At 40.0% G+C, this 18,255-nt stretch overlaps 1 long non-coding RNA gene and 1 pseudogene across 1 annotated transcript; both read right to left on the bottom strand.

Moving 5' to 3' along the window:
- Positions 1-3,603: 3,603 nt before the first annotated feature.
- On the bottom strand, positions 3,604-16,580 carry LOC141614925 (uncharacterized). Its single transcript, XR_012529471.1, has 6 exons — positions 16,308-16,580; positions 14,391-14,458; positions 13,814-14,104; positions 12,933-13,025; positions 12,738-12,846; positions 3,604-3,774 (listed from the first exon to the last, which is right to left on the bottom strand). It is a non-coding gene; the product is annotated as an uncharacterized LOC141614925 (long non-coding RNA).
- LOC141612540 (uncharacterized) lies at positions 15,267-16,037 on the bottom strand (annotated as a pseudogene).
- Positions 16,581-18,255: the final 1,675 nt, after the last annotated feature.

Below are 18,255 nucleotides of genomic sequence, written 5' to 3'. Positions count from 1 at the left end.
AAATGACAGTGTAAAAACGTAAGCTTGTCAATCTGATCCGTCATGTATTCGGATTAACCGTAATCGGGATCGTCCTAGATAAGTACCAAACGGGACAGAACAGTGCCAGGCAAACCTGTTAGGGCGCGAGCCTATTGGCGAGGTAAAGGGCTCTGCCCAGGTTTTAAAACATGAAAATAGACGGCCTCTTGGGGCGCGAGTCAGACGACGACCTAAGGGGCGTCTCCTGGTTGTTAAAAAAAAGGTTGTTTAAAACCGTTTTTTGTGATTAATGATTTGCAAGTATGATTTGCATGACTCAGAATAATTAGTATTATGTTAGTAATATTCGTTGTCAGATTTGCAAGTTTGAAAAGCATAGTTTACAAATAAAAATGTAAAATGTTTGATTTGAACTAAATATGTTAAGTTCATTTCTTTGTAATTAGTCAAGTTTGTCATCGTACTCGGATTAAACCGACATGGTATAAAGAACCAAGGATGATTATGAATTATGACTAATATATTTACAAATGTAAATAAATGAGAAAAATGATAAATAAAGTAAAAGGGGGTTAAAATACCCTTTAATTTGTAATTAACCAATAATATCACCGAGTCACGGAATAAACCGTCATGGTATAAAGAACCAAGGATTATTTTTGTAATGGTCAAAATATGTTTATCACAAAAATGAATTAAAATGGTAAATAAAAGAAAAGAATTTCCTTTAAAATGTTATTAACCAAATAATATCACCGAGTCACGGATTAAACCGTCATGGTATATGGAACCAAGGGTGATTATGATTTATGGTTAAAAAGTTTGTCATAAAAACGATTTGAAGCATTTGAAATGGTAAAAACCGATTGCAAATAAGAAAGAAATAAAGAGGAAAGACGAGAACAAACACGAATGAGTCTGACCCGATAACCCACAAGAGGCGCGAGCCTCTTTGCAGAGCAAAGGGCTTCTGTCTCGGGCCAAAACTCGGTTTTGGCTCGTCTAACCTATAATTGAATCGTGTTATGCATTGTTCATGCATATAAACTTATAAAAACAGTAAAGACATGAAATAAATGAGTTATTTACACCCTCAAACTTACGTGTATTGATGTTTGCGACGTAGACGACTTTAGAGACGGTTTTCTCGTTGTGACTACTCGCGATCAAAGAAGTTTAAAAGAGTGCCTTAAAAAAAGATTTTGTTTTGAAAATGAGATGAAAATATGTTAATTAAAACATGTTGATTGATGAATTGAGTTGGTCAAATGGGTCGGTCGAATGCACGGCGACGGTACCAAACAAAATGTGTAAGGCTTGTGTTTACGATCGGTAGGTCGTAAACACGTGTCGATTTTGTGACTTAGGAAGTCGGGTCTAAAAGTTTAAGGGAGAAGGAGGGGGCGGACTCTCGCGTTAGTTTTTTGGTGTGTGAAGGGTGGTAATTATAGAGAAATGTGGGGAGGTAGGTCGGTTGAGTTTGGTTAGAGGCTAAGCAGACACCCCAAGGAGGCGCGAGCTACCTTGTGACTGAAGGGGGTGTATTGTCCCTTTCAGAAATTTGGATTTTGCATTTGTTCTAACCAATGTTTTGTTGGTTGTGATTTGTGGTCTTTGAGGTTTGCTTAGCCATGTAAGCTTCCTCTTGGCTGATATTTGGGGTAGGTATTTTGTGTCTTTGACTCGGGTTTGACCCGTGTGAGTCGGGATTTGAATTTCAAGTCGGTTTTTGACTCGGTATCGGTTTTGTCTCTAATTAGGGTCGTTTTAATGGAAGTGACATGATAAAGACATTCATGGCATTATTTTCAACATTCGAGATTTGGTTTGACTCGGTTTGACTCAGGTTGACTCGAGTTGCGGGTTTCTGAGTTGGTTTTTGGCCCGGTGTCGGTTTTGACTCTAATTGGGGTCATTTTAATGGAAATGAGATGATAAAGGCATTCATGGCATCATTTTTAACATTCAGGATTTGGGTTAACTCGGGTTGACTCGGGTTGACTCGAGTTGCGGGTTACTGAGTCGGTTTTGGGTCCGAAGACGGTTTTAACTCTAAATAGTGTTATTTTAATGCAAATGAAGTTAGAAAACTTTTGAAATCATTTTTCATATCCGAGTAGTGCATTAAACCATCTCATGTATAGCCAATCCACGCACGCATATCAAAAACACGTTATAGTCCGATCATCATCGGGTGGTTTTTGGGAGGTGCAGATACTGGGTATCTACAGAGCCCCCACTTTGACCGAGGCTTGTACAGAACAAAAGTCAAAGTATGATCTCCAGGTCAATCGAAGATTACAACCTGAAGACCATTGCGACGTCAAGGCGACGCAAAAAGGTTTGAGCCAAGGACCTGCCGTCGGGAAGGGCGACGTCGAGGCGACTCGAGGATTCGAGTCAAGGACCTGTCGTCGGAAACCATTTAGAGTCTGTCGACTTCCGATTCGGGTCGTTTAAAGTCCATTAGACTACGTATAAAGGCTCGCCAGCCATAAGAAGGAGTCATACCTGAGGCATCTTCGGGATATGTCCTTGAATCTTTTGCGCGCAAAGGCTCGCCAGCCGGTGATGAAGGTGTTGCGTTTGGAGGCTCACCAGCTATAGGAAGGAGTCATACCTGAGGCATCTTCGGGATATGTCCTTGAATCGTTTGCGCGCAAAGGCTCGCCAGCCGGTGTTAAAGATGGTGCGTTTTGAGGCTCGCCAGCCATCGAAGGTGCGTATAGGCTCGCCAGCCATGGATGGTCATATAATCGACTTCGGAAAATAGCTTGGAACATCGGGCTTACTTCTAGATATCGTCCGGTAATGACTTCCAACCAAGTTGACGTTGATCGGTTCAGCCAGGGAGCAACGAACTCCAACTTGATGGGGTCCTAAATGAACTCCGTGGGGATAGATCATCTGTGTGACTTCTATTTGAAAATCAGCACTCGTTGGGGAGTTAGAAACTTCTCGGTACTCGCCGGGGATATGAGTTGCCGCTTTTTGGGAGGTAGCGTATGCCATGTAATCGACGGGGTTAAAGCCCTTAGACTTGACGGGTCGGTGTTTGTTGGGAAGAACCCAGTACTCAGTTGAAGTGAGTTTGTTTTCTCATGATTACCTGCATGGTTAGTGACCAGACAAATCCGCAGTCGCATAGACAAGCACGCACTACAACAAATCCCTTGCATTTTTTACGCTTATAAAGCCAACTCTCGACGCAAAAAAGCGTCAATAATTATATTCTCGACGCTTCTTAAAAGCGTCAAAATTTTTGCCGTCCGTATTTTTTGACGCATTTTGGCGTCACCAATATTGACACATTTATGCGTCAATAATAAAAACTACGCTTTTAAGTGTCACTCTATTGCATAATCACGACGCTAAAATTATATATTCATGACGCTTTTAAGCATCATTTGTTCATTTTCTCTATAACGAATTATTATATGCATCAATTTTGTTTTACTCATACATCACGACATGTATTTAATCAAAGTTCTTACACTATTGTCGGTTGGGGTCGTTATATTGTAACAGAACCTCATAATTAATAACCACGAAAATTAGAAAACTCATATATAATAATTAGAAGCTAGTTACTACAATTATTATATTATTCAACCATGCCAAAATAGAAAGAGTGTTGAGTAAACTTAATCCAAAATACAAATTAAAACTCAAGTTATCAAATGGTACTAGAACAAAAAATCTCTTGATAAAATAATTTGACGCGATAGTTGTAGCAGATAACATTCCGTCTCATTATTCCGGCGCGACTTGACCATCCGAAGAATCTGAAACCTACAAATTTCAAATGAGCGCGTCGATTTAGTATTTAAGTAATAATTCAGTTTCAGTTTAGTTCACAGAAAGTACCGTGATCATGCTAGCGGAAATGTAATGAAACTACGAAGCACCATCAGCTAAACATTAACATTAATAGTAGCAACATAAGTGTACTGATTCGAATTTTTTCCAAAGAATGACAAAGTTTAGAAAGGGCTACCAGAATCCTTGTGCAAGCTAAAAGTTCTCAAAACATTGCATTTAGTGGAATGTAAATTAGGAGATACTGTATTAAGTTGATTGGTGAGCTGGGAAGTCTACTTGTTCTTAGTTTACTTGGATCGTCTATGGACGGGTTACCTGATGAAATTGGAAAGTTGAACAAACTTCGGTTGTTGTATATGAGAAACTGTCGGTTTAAGGAGCCAAGATTTCCTGCTAATGTGATAGCTAGGCTTTCTCTTCTCGAAGGGCTCTATTTGGCAGATAGCAACCTTACATAGCAGTAACTTAATCTGGCCCAAAGTATAATTTTCTAAGCCTAGTCTGGTAATTCACAGTAGAAGTCGACAAACAAAGACCCAGCCAACTTGCAGACCTTGGTTCATAGTTCGAATTTCCAAAAGAGATCTCCACCAATGTAATTTTTCTAATCAGTAATGTAATACCCGCCCTTTTAGAGACCCTTTGACCAGCGTTGACTGACCTTGGGAGCGGTAATAGTCTTTAGAAGTGCGTGACCAAGCTATCTTGGGTTGCGAGTTAAGAGTGGTACTCTATAGAGTAGAGGCTACTCGATCGAGTAGCGCGGTTACTCGATCGAGTAGGGGGTCACTCGATCGATTATGTGGGACACTCGATCGAGTAACGGGTTTTCAGCGAGGGTTTTTAATCGCGTTTTGTTAAATCCGCAAATCATTTCCGCATCATTCCTTCAACCCTTTAGTCGCCTCTTTCTCTTCCCTTCACCATAAAACCTCCATGGAAGCCTTTTGAAGGTCCTTGTGCCTTAGGAGAGCATAGCTTGAGTCGGGTAGCGGTCTTTTGCCGGGTTTCTCCTTGTAGGTATGTCGTCATCATCATCCGTATCCTTGTCTTTGCAGTTAGGGTTTGCTTGATAGTAACAGATGATTGTGTTGTGGTTATAGGCATTGGTTGATTGCTGGATATGTCGTATGTTGGCATGGATTGGTTGTAGTTGCTTAAAGGTAGGTTCGCCTACTCAGTTTCTGTAGATAGTCTAGTATGTCGATTGTGGTGTCGTTGTTGTTGTATTGTGGTTGTGTTTGTGTGGCAGCGTATATACGGTTGTTGGTTGTTGTTGTATTGCAGCGGTTGTTGATTGTGATTGTTTGTCTCTGGTTCTCGAGATGCGTTCTCGGCTGAGTGGAGTCACTTGCGGGAATGGCTTCACGCCCTAGTTTCGCCCTCCGTGGAACCCTCCACGCGAGGGGATGTGCAAATTAACGGGACAATGTTATCGCTCGGTATGATGAGCGGGGCTTAGGTGGGAACGGCTGCGGTCCCCCACTGGCAGGGCTGGTCCAGTGGACAGTCGGTGACGGAGATTGATTGGAGTGGGTGTGATTGCGTGTGTGACTGATTGTGTCGTGTTGTATTGCGAGACGTCGTTGGTTTTGCCATGTCTTATCTCAGTACTGACCTTGTGTGGTTGTCTTGTTGTTTTATGTGTCTGCCGTTATCCCTTATAGTGAGCAGTCTGTCTTAGCAGGTGTTGATATCGTTGATAGCTGGAGTCCGGGCAGGGATGAGTCTTCACGAGATTTGATAGTAATAGCGAGTAGCCTTTGAGTTGTATCTTTTATATCGTCAGTTGGTTTTAAATCACTTGTAATATAACATAATAGTTCTTTTATCGACATTTGATTATTACTGTCCTCGAGCAACCGAGATGGTAATGCCCTTATATGTTAAGGAAGGCCTAGTTAAGGCTCCTCTGGATATGGGGGTGTTACAAACTGGTATCAGAGCGACGATTTTGGAACCTGTAACCAATGAAAATAATGAACGTAGCGAGTCTAATAAAATGAACCTGCTGTATGTATAATGGGAGCCCCAGCTGATGCTAGGTTTTGGGTGAGTAGGCGCCCTCATTTCAAAATCTTGGTCCCATGATACTTAAGCCAGTCACAGGATATGGGAATGTGGAGTCCGTGTGTATATATGTGATGTATATGTTAGTTGTGTCAGAGTTATTTGTGGTTGAGTCTTTGCTAACATAGAGATGGGTATATTAGTTGCTTTTGGATGGTGTATAGTGAAGTTTTGAGCATGATTAGTGAGCTTATATGATGGATATGAGAAACGTGACAAGAATTTATTTGATAGAAATGCGTGAAAATGTGAAAGTGTATGCCGTAATATGAAAGTGATCATGTTAGTATTTGCTTCAGGTTGTTAATAACGGTAATTATGTGCGAGTTTATAAGCCCTACCGCCATTACAATGATGATAGTTAAAGAAGTATTGAGTTATAATATGAGACATAGCATATAGGAATGCGTATATGCCTTGTTTATTGGTTGAAATATTTCCGCTGCGTGACGATCGATTTATGTAAGATGATTTGCTTATGATTGAATTTGGAACACGATAGACATTAATTTGCTATGAAGAGTATGCATTTATATGACATATGAAAGAATGAATTAATGTTAATTGTATGTTTCATGTCGATATGAACCCGAGCTTAGTAGTAATGTGGTAAGATAAGGTTAAGTATGGTATGATGACGTGATTATGCTTATGATTGACTCGGTAGCAGGTAAACCGAATGGGATAATTCATTGTAGCGTAATATGATATAAAACTTATTTGTTGAGACGATATGGTATGCTTGAGTAATAATGGTAATGCGTGAACGAGTGTGATAATTGGTGCCGAATTCCGAACTTAGTTTGAAATCGACACGCGATGTTGTTTTTGCAGGAATCTTCGATTTACTTCGTATTTTTGACCGAGTACTTAACTATACTTGACCGAGTGCGAGTGCTCACTAGACCGAGTAGACCTCACTCGATCTCGTTAGGAAGCTATGGCGTCAGGATGTGGAAATTTTCTGCAGATACTCGACGAAATAGCGCCTACTCGATCGAGTAGAGGGCACTCGATCGAGTACCCTAGACACTCGATCGAGTAGGTTACTGTACAGTGATTCTTACGGGTTTCTTAAAACCCCTAATTCTTCCTATTCTTCTCATTCTTTCTTCTTGATTTCGAAACCTAAGCTCTCAAAACCTTCAAAAGCTCTCATAACTTGGTAGTGTGGTGACGGATTTGGGTTGTTTCTTTTATTTGTTTGCATTCTTTTACTTTCCTACTTAATCAAGGTATGATTTCTTCCCTATTTACCTGTTTTTATACCTTTAATTTGTTGGGAGGATTGTATAATCTGAAATTTCGATTCATATGGGCAAATCATTGCTTTTAATTGTTTTAATATGATTCACATGTTCCCTTTTCTTGAATGTTGGTGATTAATTGCTGTAAAATAGATTAGAAATCACGAAATTAGGGACGGATTTTCTAGGGTTTGCAAAAATCAAAACTGATTTTGGGTTGTTTTTACATGTTATATGATGAAATTGGACACTATATATGGTACATATCATGTTGAAAGTTTAATTTTAGTAATTTTCACCCCAAAAGTGCCCCAAATTGAAATTCGTTTTCTATGTCTGGAATTTGGTGTTGCATATGATTGTTTAAGTAAGGGTAAACTTCAAATATGATAATGGTGATGTTAATTGATGGTGAATATGTCAAAGTTGTTACAGCTGTAAAGACCGTCTGTAGAGACCGTCTGACAAGTCTAAGTGAGTTGTTTGTTTCTAATATTGAAGGTTGGTGATGATATGTTCTAAATAACCTCTCTATGACTATGTATGATACCTCACATGTTATTAGGTGTACATATAGAGTAACATTGAATCATGCTAGGATGTTAGAAATTGGTTGGGTATGTTGTGTTTACCATGCTAAACTTTTCACAACTATTGGATATGAGTTGCTATAAACTGAATGTGCATATCAAATTGGGAACTTGTTGGTGACGTGTGTTCCTAGCTTCGCATTCAAAGTTTAATTGTATGAATTATGTGCTTTACATGTCTATACAAGTTTGGTTTAAGTTATATGCTGAAACAGATGCCGAGACTGAACATAGGGACCCGACAAAGCAAAAGGGGGAGGGCTTCACAGCCTGAGACTGGGGAAGGGAGTGGACCCGTGGTACCCGCGGTACCGGAATACCCTTCGGTAGTGTTTGTAGATTTCAAACAAAGAGAGCGTTTTGTGGTTTTGCAAAAACGCAAGATGAGGCCAACTCGATGTGTGGACACCACACTTCTGACTGATTTGGGAATAGAGACGGATGTCCGTCACATATTTGAGACCTTGGGCTTTACGGGGTTGTATCGGCTGAGGAAACATTCCTACCCTTTTCTTACTCTTGAGTTTATGAGCTCCTTTAGTTATGACCCAGTTGCCCAAACCGTTGAGTTTCGGTTGATGAACACAAGTTTCTTGCTTACCATGGACCTTTTTGCTTCTCACCTTGGGTTGGCCAAGCCTCCCAAGGATTCTATCACTGATATCCCTGCTGAGTGCGGTGTCTGCCGCCTAATGCCTTGTCTTACCGGGAAACCAGCTCCCACCTCAAGCAACATGCTGATTAATGATGTTCAGCATGTTACATTGAGGATGTTTCTTCGTTCTCTCTCGAACCTCCTTTATGATAGACCGGATATCAATAAACTGAACAATCATGAGGTGTTGCTTCTGATGTCTTACTTGAACCCGGAGCGGGCCAGGAAGGTGGTCTTCAATGCTCCTGCCATCGTCTGCGCTAGCCTTGCTTTGATGGCTACTGCCACTTCCCAGTACCTTATCGCCACTCGGTTAGCTGAAAAGCTAACCTCCTTTGAGGCTTCTTCGGCGTATGTGCCTCTGGCTACACCGGTGCCTACGATGGACCATGACTACTATCTCGGCCTGAAATGGTTGAGAACTTTGGCTGACGGTAGCCTAGCCTGGAGAGTGTGGGGGATGAGTTGGATGGGGATCCCGGCTCCTGAGCACCTTCCACCGACCGAGCCGTTAGAGCCGGTGGTGACAGCTGTTGACTCCGACGAGGAGGAGGAGGATAATGACGTGCCTCGCCAGTTGCAGACCTACCTCATTGATGACACGATTCTCGAGGTGATGCCCGAGCCGAAGAAGGGGGAGAACGCGGCGGTAGTGGAGGAGAGGCCCAGGTTGGGGAGAGGACCCCGTCGAGTGAGAGAGAGGACCGCTGAGACTAGACCACGGCCGGTAGCACCACCACAAAGAAGACACCCTTTTCCGTGCTACCCCTACCTTGACACCCCGGAGACGCGATCGGGTTACTTGGCGGAGAGAGTGTCATCTACTTTGACACTCAGGAATATGCACGAGATGGCGTACACTGAGGGGATTGGGACAGAGGGACCGCATCCGGTATGGTGGAGTGGAGTTGGGGACTATAGTGGGGTTTTCCACTCTTACGGGGTGGATCAGTCAGCTTGGGGGACGCCTCAGTCCTTTGCTTATGGTGGTTTGACCCCATGGTACGTAGGTCCGGGAGCTGGAGCGGGAGTTGATGTAGGTATTGGGTCATCGGGAGCGGGCACCTCGGGAGGCGATGGTGGTGGTGATGAGGTGATGGAGGAGGAGGAGGAGCAGTAGCAGCAGGAGTGATACTCCATTTCTTTATCCTTGTTTGTGGTCGTTGGTGTTGGATGTTAGTAGTTGTTAGTAGTTAGAAATTTTATTTTCGGATTTGTATGGTTGGCCATAAGGCCGGATTTACTAGCTTGACTTTGTTGTAGGATTCTAGAAGTCGGGAAGTCATCCCGACTCATGTTATGTGACAATTATATGTATATACAGGTGGTTTATGACAGGATTTTCCATGATATTTGACCTGTAGGTACTCGACAGAGTACCTCACACTCGGTCGAGTAGCTGCAGGTATGAAAGAAATAAAGCATTCTGATCTCAGGGCTACTCGATCGAGTAGCCAAGACACTCGATCGAGTAGCGGGCACTCGATCGAGTACCACTAGTTACTCGATCGAGTAGCACTGTTACAAGAACTTTTGAAAAAAATTAAACTGTTTAAGTGTTATATAATTGCATGTTTGATGTTTAACATGGTTATTAGTGGGTAGTAACATGTTAGAACCGTTCATTTCAATTGTTGGAGGTCGTGCTTGGTTTTAAAGGCGTATTTGCAACGAATAGTGAAGTTGTAATTATTCTTATTGCATTCATTTTACATCCGTTTTGTCTACAAGTTATATTTCACCGAATTCAATATATACAAATTCAAATGATATGCTTATACGTGCTTGACGGTGACTAGTTGTTCGAATATGATTGTATGTATCGTTATGATTGACTAGTTGTACGAGTAATATGAGTAATGTCAACAATAAATAATATGGTTTTAATTTATGTCACGATACAAGTAATAAATAACGTGTGTGATAATTTGGTAGTGAACTTCGGGGACGAAGTTCCTTTTAGAGGGGAAGAGTAATGTCACAAATAAAAAGGCTGATAAAAAGGCTGATTTTGAGATTATGTTGTTGTTCGTTTAAAATGTTTTGTTGTTTATCTACAAAGTTTTCTTTTACTTTGGTCACTTTGATTGTACGAAGTTGTAATTGGTTACTTTAGTTCGTTGAGTAATTCATGCGTCGAAGTGGAAGTTGATAGTCGTGGTGCCATGTGTCGTAGTAGAATCGCGTTGTTGAGTAACATGGTGGTATAGTCGTGCGGCATGAAGTTAACATGCGATATGTTTCGTGTTGATGGTTGTTGCTAGTGAATGGGGTAATCTCTTATATGATGAGTGATCGTTGTTTGTGCTGGTTCATATTGCGAAGTTGGTGTTTATGTGATAGTTGTAAGAGTCGATATGTATAAAGCGTTAGACAATGATGATGATGACATGGGGGATGGCATTTCTGGGGAATAGTGACCTGTGTCGAAAGAGTAACGATGTAGTTGTGTTCCCGTATCTTGTGCGTTGAGGTAGGTGAGTTGAACTTCGGGGACGAAGTTCTTTTTAAGGGGGGAAGACTGTAATACCCGCCCTTTTAGAGACCTTTGACCAGCGTTGACTGACCTTGGGAGCGGTAATAGTCTTTAGAAGTGCGTGACCAAGCTATCTTGGGTTGCGAGTTAAGAGTGGTACTCGATAGAGTAGAGGCTACTCGATCGAGTAGCGCGGTTACTCGATCGAGTAAGGGGTCACTCGATCGAGTATGTGGGACACTCGATCGAGTAACGGGTTTTCAGCGAGGGTTTTTAATCGCATTTTGTCAAATCCGCAAATCATTTCCGCATCATTCCTTCAACCCTTTAGTCGCCTCTTTCTCTTCCCTTCACCATAAAACCTCCATGGAAGCCTTTTGAAGGTCCTTGTGCCTTAGGAGAGCATAGCTTGAGTCGGGTAGCGGTCTTTTGCCGGGTTTCTCCTTGTAGGTATGTCGTCATCATCATCCGTATCCTTGTCTTTGCAGTTAAGGTTTGCTTGATAGTAATAGATGATTGTGTTGTGGTTTTAGGCATTGGTTGATTGCTGGATATGTCGTATGTTGGCATGGATTGGTTGCATCTGCTTAAAGGTAGGTTCGCCTACTCAGTTTCTGTAGATAGTCTAGTGTGTCGATTATGGTGACGTTGTTGTTGTATTGTGGTTGTGTTTGTGTGGCAGCGTATATACGGTTGTTGGTTGTTGTTGTATTGCAGCGGTTGTTGATTTTGATTGTTTGTCTCTGGTTCTCGAGATGCGTTCTCGGCTGAGTGGAGTCACTTGCGGGAGTGGCTTCACGCCCTAGTTTCGCCCTCCGTGGAACCCGCCACGGGAGGGGATGTGCACATTAATGGGACAGGGTTATCGCTCGGTATGATGAGCGGGGCTTAGGTGGGAACGGCTGCGGTCCCCCACTGGCAGGGCTGGTCCAGTGGACAGTCGGTGACGGAGATTGATTGGAGTGGGTGTGATTGCGTGTGTGACTGATTGTGTTGTGTTGTATTGCTAGATGTCGTTGGTTTTGCCATGTCTTATCTCAGTACTGACCTTGAGTGGTTGTCTTGTTATTTTATGTGTCTGCCGTGATCTCTTAAGGTGAGAAGTCTGTCTTAGCAGGTGTTGATATCGTTGATAGCTGGAGTCCAGGCAGGGATGAGTCTTCACGAGATTTGATAGTAATAGCGAGTAGCCTTTGACTTGTATCTTTTATATCGTCAGTTGGTTTTAAATCACTTGTAATATAACATAATAGTTCTTTTATCGACATTTGATTATTACTGTCCTCGGGCAACCGAGATGGTAATGCCCTTATATGCTAAGGAAGGCCTAGTTAAGGCTCCTCTGGATATGGGGGTGTTACAAGTGATGCAACCATAGTTCCACCGTATTTCAGACACACTTTAATTTGGTGAAAGCTATCATTCTCCGCAAATACTAGGATTGTTGTGAACTCAATCCAAAGACCAGCTCAAATCTAATGCAGGAAATTGTTTTTAGCCAACAGTATTTACTGTTGATGCAAGGTTCTCAGCATCAGTAAACTAACCCAACATAGAAGAAATCCAAGAAAGGTACACAATAAGGGTCCCTCAAGTTTACGGGCATTGTAACAAGTCTAGATCCGGTTAGACGGGAGGTAAGATGACCATCAAAAGACAGTCATATCAAATGAAATTAATATTGTTGCAATATCAAATACTGCCATGACCCCAGTATACCCTTAGTTGCAAAATTTAGGTTGGCTACACACACGTTTTTACATTAACAGAAGGCAATATATTACCATTCTAAGAAGTAAAATTTCAATTGTAGCATCATCACCTTACCTAGTAGCAGCGGACTTCACAGATGGATACACATATAGTGATAGAATAGTGAAATAAGTAAAAAGTACCTCTGTATTACTTACATGTAAGATATTCTTTGACAAACGTTCCGTCTTTCTTTTGATGAGTACTCCTAAACATTTCCAATACACTTGGTTCCCTATTATTTCTCTCCTCCTGAAACACAATATCAACAAGATGTTATGGCTAAATATACTAACAAATGTAATGTATGGATGTGTTAAATTTGGATGAAGACATACAAAAGAAGCTCGTATATTAGCATAACGTTTAGCTCCGGATGTATGAACATGATTTTGAAGTGCACGTGCTTCTTTTCCACAATCTGAATACCTCTGCATCCAAATTAAAATCATAAATAATTCTACATCAGGCACATACGCGGCTAAGTACACCATTATGACACCATTCTTTGCTATATACATGTCCCTTTCCGTACCAATAATCAACCAAATCAATCCAACTGTCATGAGGATGTCCAGAAGGCGCAGATTGGTATATCTGTTCTTTCGTCAATGTTGTAGGTTTAAAAAGCTTCTTCTTTAAGGAATGTCTATATTGTCTCAAGCTTTTACCCGTGCGCTTCAGAATTCCTTGGTCGTAACAATCACCATTGGGTATAACAAAACGGGACTTGGAAGAAAAAATAAATAAATAAAGACATTATAGTAAAGCACATTAAATTTGAATCTGCACTAACCAATTCGTAAAAAGAGATCAACTTTATAGAAATTCTTACTCGAATCAACTTAACAATCTCACTTCGAAGTGTTCTTTGACATGACGCCAATTTGTTTCTCTAATTGGACAAAACTGCTCCTATTTTGCCACATCCCCAATAAATCTTACAAGAATATGCCCTCCTTTTTTCAGCGGTTGATAAAACTCATTAAAAGTGACAAAGTACTTCACGCCGTTAGCATGCCAAACATCATTAGGGTGGATTAAGTGACTGACCAAATCGTAATTTCCTTCGGCATCTAAAAAAAATGCAGACTAAAAGTATCAAAATAAAACGCAAAAAAAAAAATGCACACTAAAAGTATCAAAATAAAACGCAAACTAAGAGTATTGACTCAAAGGTAGTATTTATAAAAGCACACTAAAAGCTGGAGAACCTTACCTATTGTTACAACATCCTCGTCCTCAACAAATTCTACTTCATCCAGCCATTCAGGCATTAAATTACAACGCGTGGGCTTGAACAGTTCTCGGACATTATTGGATCTAGTTTGTTGACCATTCTCTAAATTGGAATTCTCTTTGGCTGCATTTGGTAATTCTTGATCCTTTGGGATCACTTCCGCATCATCAGAGAGGTTGTTGGGAATTCTGTTTTGATGACTAGGTCTGAGATCACGTGTTTGAGAAGTGTTTGTGAATTCTGTCTTGATCCTACACCTAAATGCACACCCTGTCGGATACACATAATCGAATCTGAGTAACATAGCTAATTCCCAGGTTTACTCTCAAACATACAGGACTTACTGCACTAATATCATCTATGAGAAGCATAACTACCCGAAATGCGAATTAAGACATAATCAAAAGACAGGTAACCTTAGAAGTTACTTTTAAGAACACGAGTGATCAAGGAAAAATTAGAAACAATACAAAACAGATTAAAATAATGGGTTGCAAGAGTATTCACCAGAAAATAAAACAAATTACTGAACTATTTCAAGAAGTCGGATTCTCACCTGCAAATTTTGACTGAAGCGGTTAATTTGATCCTTCCTATCAACTCGCGGACAAAATTCGCTCTCAACTGTATGAAAAAAATGAAACAAACTAATAAATAATTGAATAGAGTACTAATTTGTTTTAGCCGTACTTTTAAAAAAAAATCACCACTATCAATGTCAACTTATGCAAGTGAACATGGATTACGAGTAACAAACAATGAGCTAATGAAGTGGATGTCAACTTGTTTACCTATTAAATTATCGAGGACTAGGACCGCTAGTACTAATAATAACCTAGATTCGCTCAGTTATATACACAAAAAGGAAACAAACATTTGAATTTAAGGGCAGGGCGATGAAGTGCAACGCATGAGATGAAGCACACGCCTCATGCAAAGAGGATGCAACTTATTTCCTTTTTGGATTTAGAGAGAGATATCATGGTCAAAAATAGAATCTACATAAAATGGAGCTACAGGAAGAGATTAACGAGTAAAAATATAAAAATTATGTAGCAATCGTCTTGTTAGCCATGGTTTCTTAAAAAAAAGGCGGCATTTTGGCTGGTACTTCAGCAAGCCTTGGGTTTAAGGATGCCTGAGACGTGCACTTTTACACTAAGCCCAAAACACTCTCATAGTCAACTACAACCAGGAAAAAGTGATCAATAAATAACAAGTTCATAGTTCTAGAGCCGTGTGACATTAAGCTTCATGTCTCTAATCTTCCTTTTTTTTACAGCCAAGACAAAGCTTCTGGAAATTATCTACGAAGTACTTCACTAATCAATTTCCAGAATCTGAATATCTCAATCTCACTAACAACCTTCTAGAGAAAATCGCACAACGAGAGTCGATAATAAGCTACTTGCATACCAAAAAATCACACTGGTCAAATTATATTCTGCAAAATAAAACATTCACATCTGGCACGAAACACAAGAACCGCTCTTCCATTGGGCGGTGCAATCTTCTTAAGATCGGCCTCTAGCTCACGGTGATGATCACGAGGCAATTCAAATAAACCCTTTTTAATACCATCCTTAGCCACAGGATTGGAGTTCTTAACACATTCCCCAGTCTCAAGCTGTATATCAAACTCGGCCGCCTTCCAAAGGCCCCGACAACTTGGATTACGGCATTTTCGAGTAGTACACATGACAATTGCCTAAGCAGCCATTGCTAAACACACAATACTAACCCCCAAAGACCCATATATAATAAGATTCTCACAAATTTCATCTTCCAAAACATAATATACCAAACTAGTAATCTCAGCAAGCTTAGTATATGTATACATAACGTAAGGGAAGAGCAAAAACCTGAAAGCGCCAACAACAGCAATCAAGATCACAAAATCAATAACAGCCAACTTAGATTCACAGCAGGTTGATTGTATCTGATTATGAATATGATTAATTATACTCCATCCTACTAAAACACATTATCGAAACGGGCTCAAAAAAGCTAACACTGCCATCAAAATGCAAACTATGCAAAGACCCAAAAAGCAAGTTAGAATTAAAAGTATTGGAATAAGAAATCAGTTGAATGCATCTATTGGGGATTTCTTTGTGTGTAGGACATTGTTCTATCCAATGAATGCATATACGAAAAAAATATCTCAAAAATAATATTAATAAGTATATTCTTTACTACCCATGTCTCCATTTATCGTCTATAACTGAGCATCAAGGTGGTAGTAACAGAAATAGAGTACTTTGCATCAGATAATAGATAGAAGCAAGAGCAATAATTACTTATTAAAGTCCAGAACCGTTGGGAAACTGGATTAACAACACTTGATACTTGAAATCGCTAATATATAATTATACCAAAATCTAATTCATCACACGTATGACAGTAATATCGTATAGAGTACTTTGTAATTGAACGAAACTGAATAAATTGATGATGAAGAAAGTAAACAAACCTTTGTCTTAATTTGTTACTGGAAATTGAATGAATCCCAATTGAATCGACTATTGCTATGAATGAATCCCCAATTTGTGTTTTGATGCGCGAGTAAATGATTAATGAGTTGTTGAATCGATTAGATTGAGTAGTGAGATTAACGGTTTGTCGATTTTTTTAATGAAAATGGGAGATGCCAGTTGATTAGCTAGGGTTTTGTTTTAATGAAAATGGGAGAAACTTATGGAAGATGAAGGGTTAGGCGCGCGGTGGAAATAATTGGTGTGCTATTTAGGCTGATTTTTAATTTTTTAATAAAATGAAAAATTGCGCTCAACTTTTACTATATATATGCTAATATATGCACGCCTGCGCGGTTATTAAAGCCAATGACATGATAACGCATCATAAAGGGAAGAAAACTGAATTATGTGGTCGACGCTTTGTTAATGCGTCGATGGTAAAGTGTCTTAAATGTAAGGGATTTGTTGTAGTGACGTAGCACACAAGCATATAAGCACGTAAGCACATAAACATGTAAGTAATTAGCACGTAATATCTCGCGTAAGGGGAGTGATGTGACTCATATTTGCGCACATTTAGTCCCCTAATTGAGCCTGTTTTGCATACTATTATATCATTCCATAGCCATTTTATCCGTCAAATACTTTCTATTTTGCTTTCCTAGTGCATTTCGTATGTTTTGTAGGAAAGAAGGTAATTAGGCGGAAATTCCCGTCTTTCATGCATATTTGGAAGCTTGTTGATGATATTTCATGGACTAGTATGAAGAGGAGGCGAGAATGATGGCCAAGTATGTAGGAATAAAGAGTATATAGAAGGATCATGGGGTTAAAAAGCAAGGATGACGAGAAGGAAGTCAATGCAAGAAGAAATTGCTCGAAACCAAACTAAGGGTTTCTCCTTTGGCTCTGAAATTGCTCGTGTCCCTTTACCACTAAAGGGAGTACAAATCATATTGCAAAGGAGACAAGATTCGCATATTCCATATGATTGAAATCAAATGGTTCATAAAATCTAGTCGACACTAGCCTTTAATGCGTTTCTCATTTACGTAACCTAATTGAAAAATCAAATGTACACATCATTTGTATTACAAATTATGAGTCTTTTGGATCGTATTATGTAGATATCTTTGCTTGAGTTGGAAGTGTCTAAAACATGAATATCATTAAGATAAGTGACATGGCTCACAGCCATGTCAATTTTCAAACACAATACAATAATTGTCTTTGATGGCAAAATATAAATCCTTTCATGTCTCACATAGAAATGGAAATAATGTTTTAGACAAGGTGGGTACATAATAACAATTATGTAAATTACAACTCAAAGTTATTAGCTAACACAAGTACATAAGTCCCTCTTGAAGTGGCGGCTACCCTAGCTCCATTTCCTTGTCGGAGATTCATATCACTCTTGTTTAGCTTTTCCACATTTCCAAGTCCCACTTGGAGTAACAAGTCCAACTTTGATATCTCCCAAATACTTGAGGCAATTTCGCTTCCAATGGCCCATGACATTACAATAATGACATTCTTCATAAGATTGGGCACCTTTCTTGGTCTTGGTTTTGGTAGTCCCACTATCCATTTCCAATTCATAATCAGGTTTGGATTTTTCACCCATCTTTGCCTTCCCTTTACTAATACCAATACTCCTTTCAGTTGCAAGGACTCTCTTGCTAGAACTCCCACTGAATTTAATATTACTCCTTGTTTCTTCAAACAAGGATGCCTTTGGTTTAGTGAGATTTTCTTCACAAGATTTTCTTACCAAGGTGGTGGGCATTAATATTGGAGTGGGTGGTGTGGAGGTGGTAAAGAAGCAAAAATTTCCATCCTGACCAATGCCAACGCGTAATTCTCTAATCGTATCATTGTCATACTCGGAGCATTTTTCATCGAATGATTGGAGCCATGTATCAACGGTGATTGGTGTAGGAG

This window comes from Silene latifolia, chromosome 11 (genome assembly GCF_048544455.1).
Source record: "Silene latifolia isolate original U9 population chromosome 11, ASM4854445v1, whole genome shotgun sequence".
Lineage (NCBI taxonomy): Eukaryota > Viridiplantae > Streptophyta > Magnoliopsida > Caryophyllales > Caryophyllaceae > Silene > Silene latifolia.
This window is presented reverse-complemented; position numbering and strand designations above follow the sequence as displayed.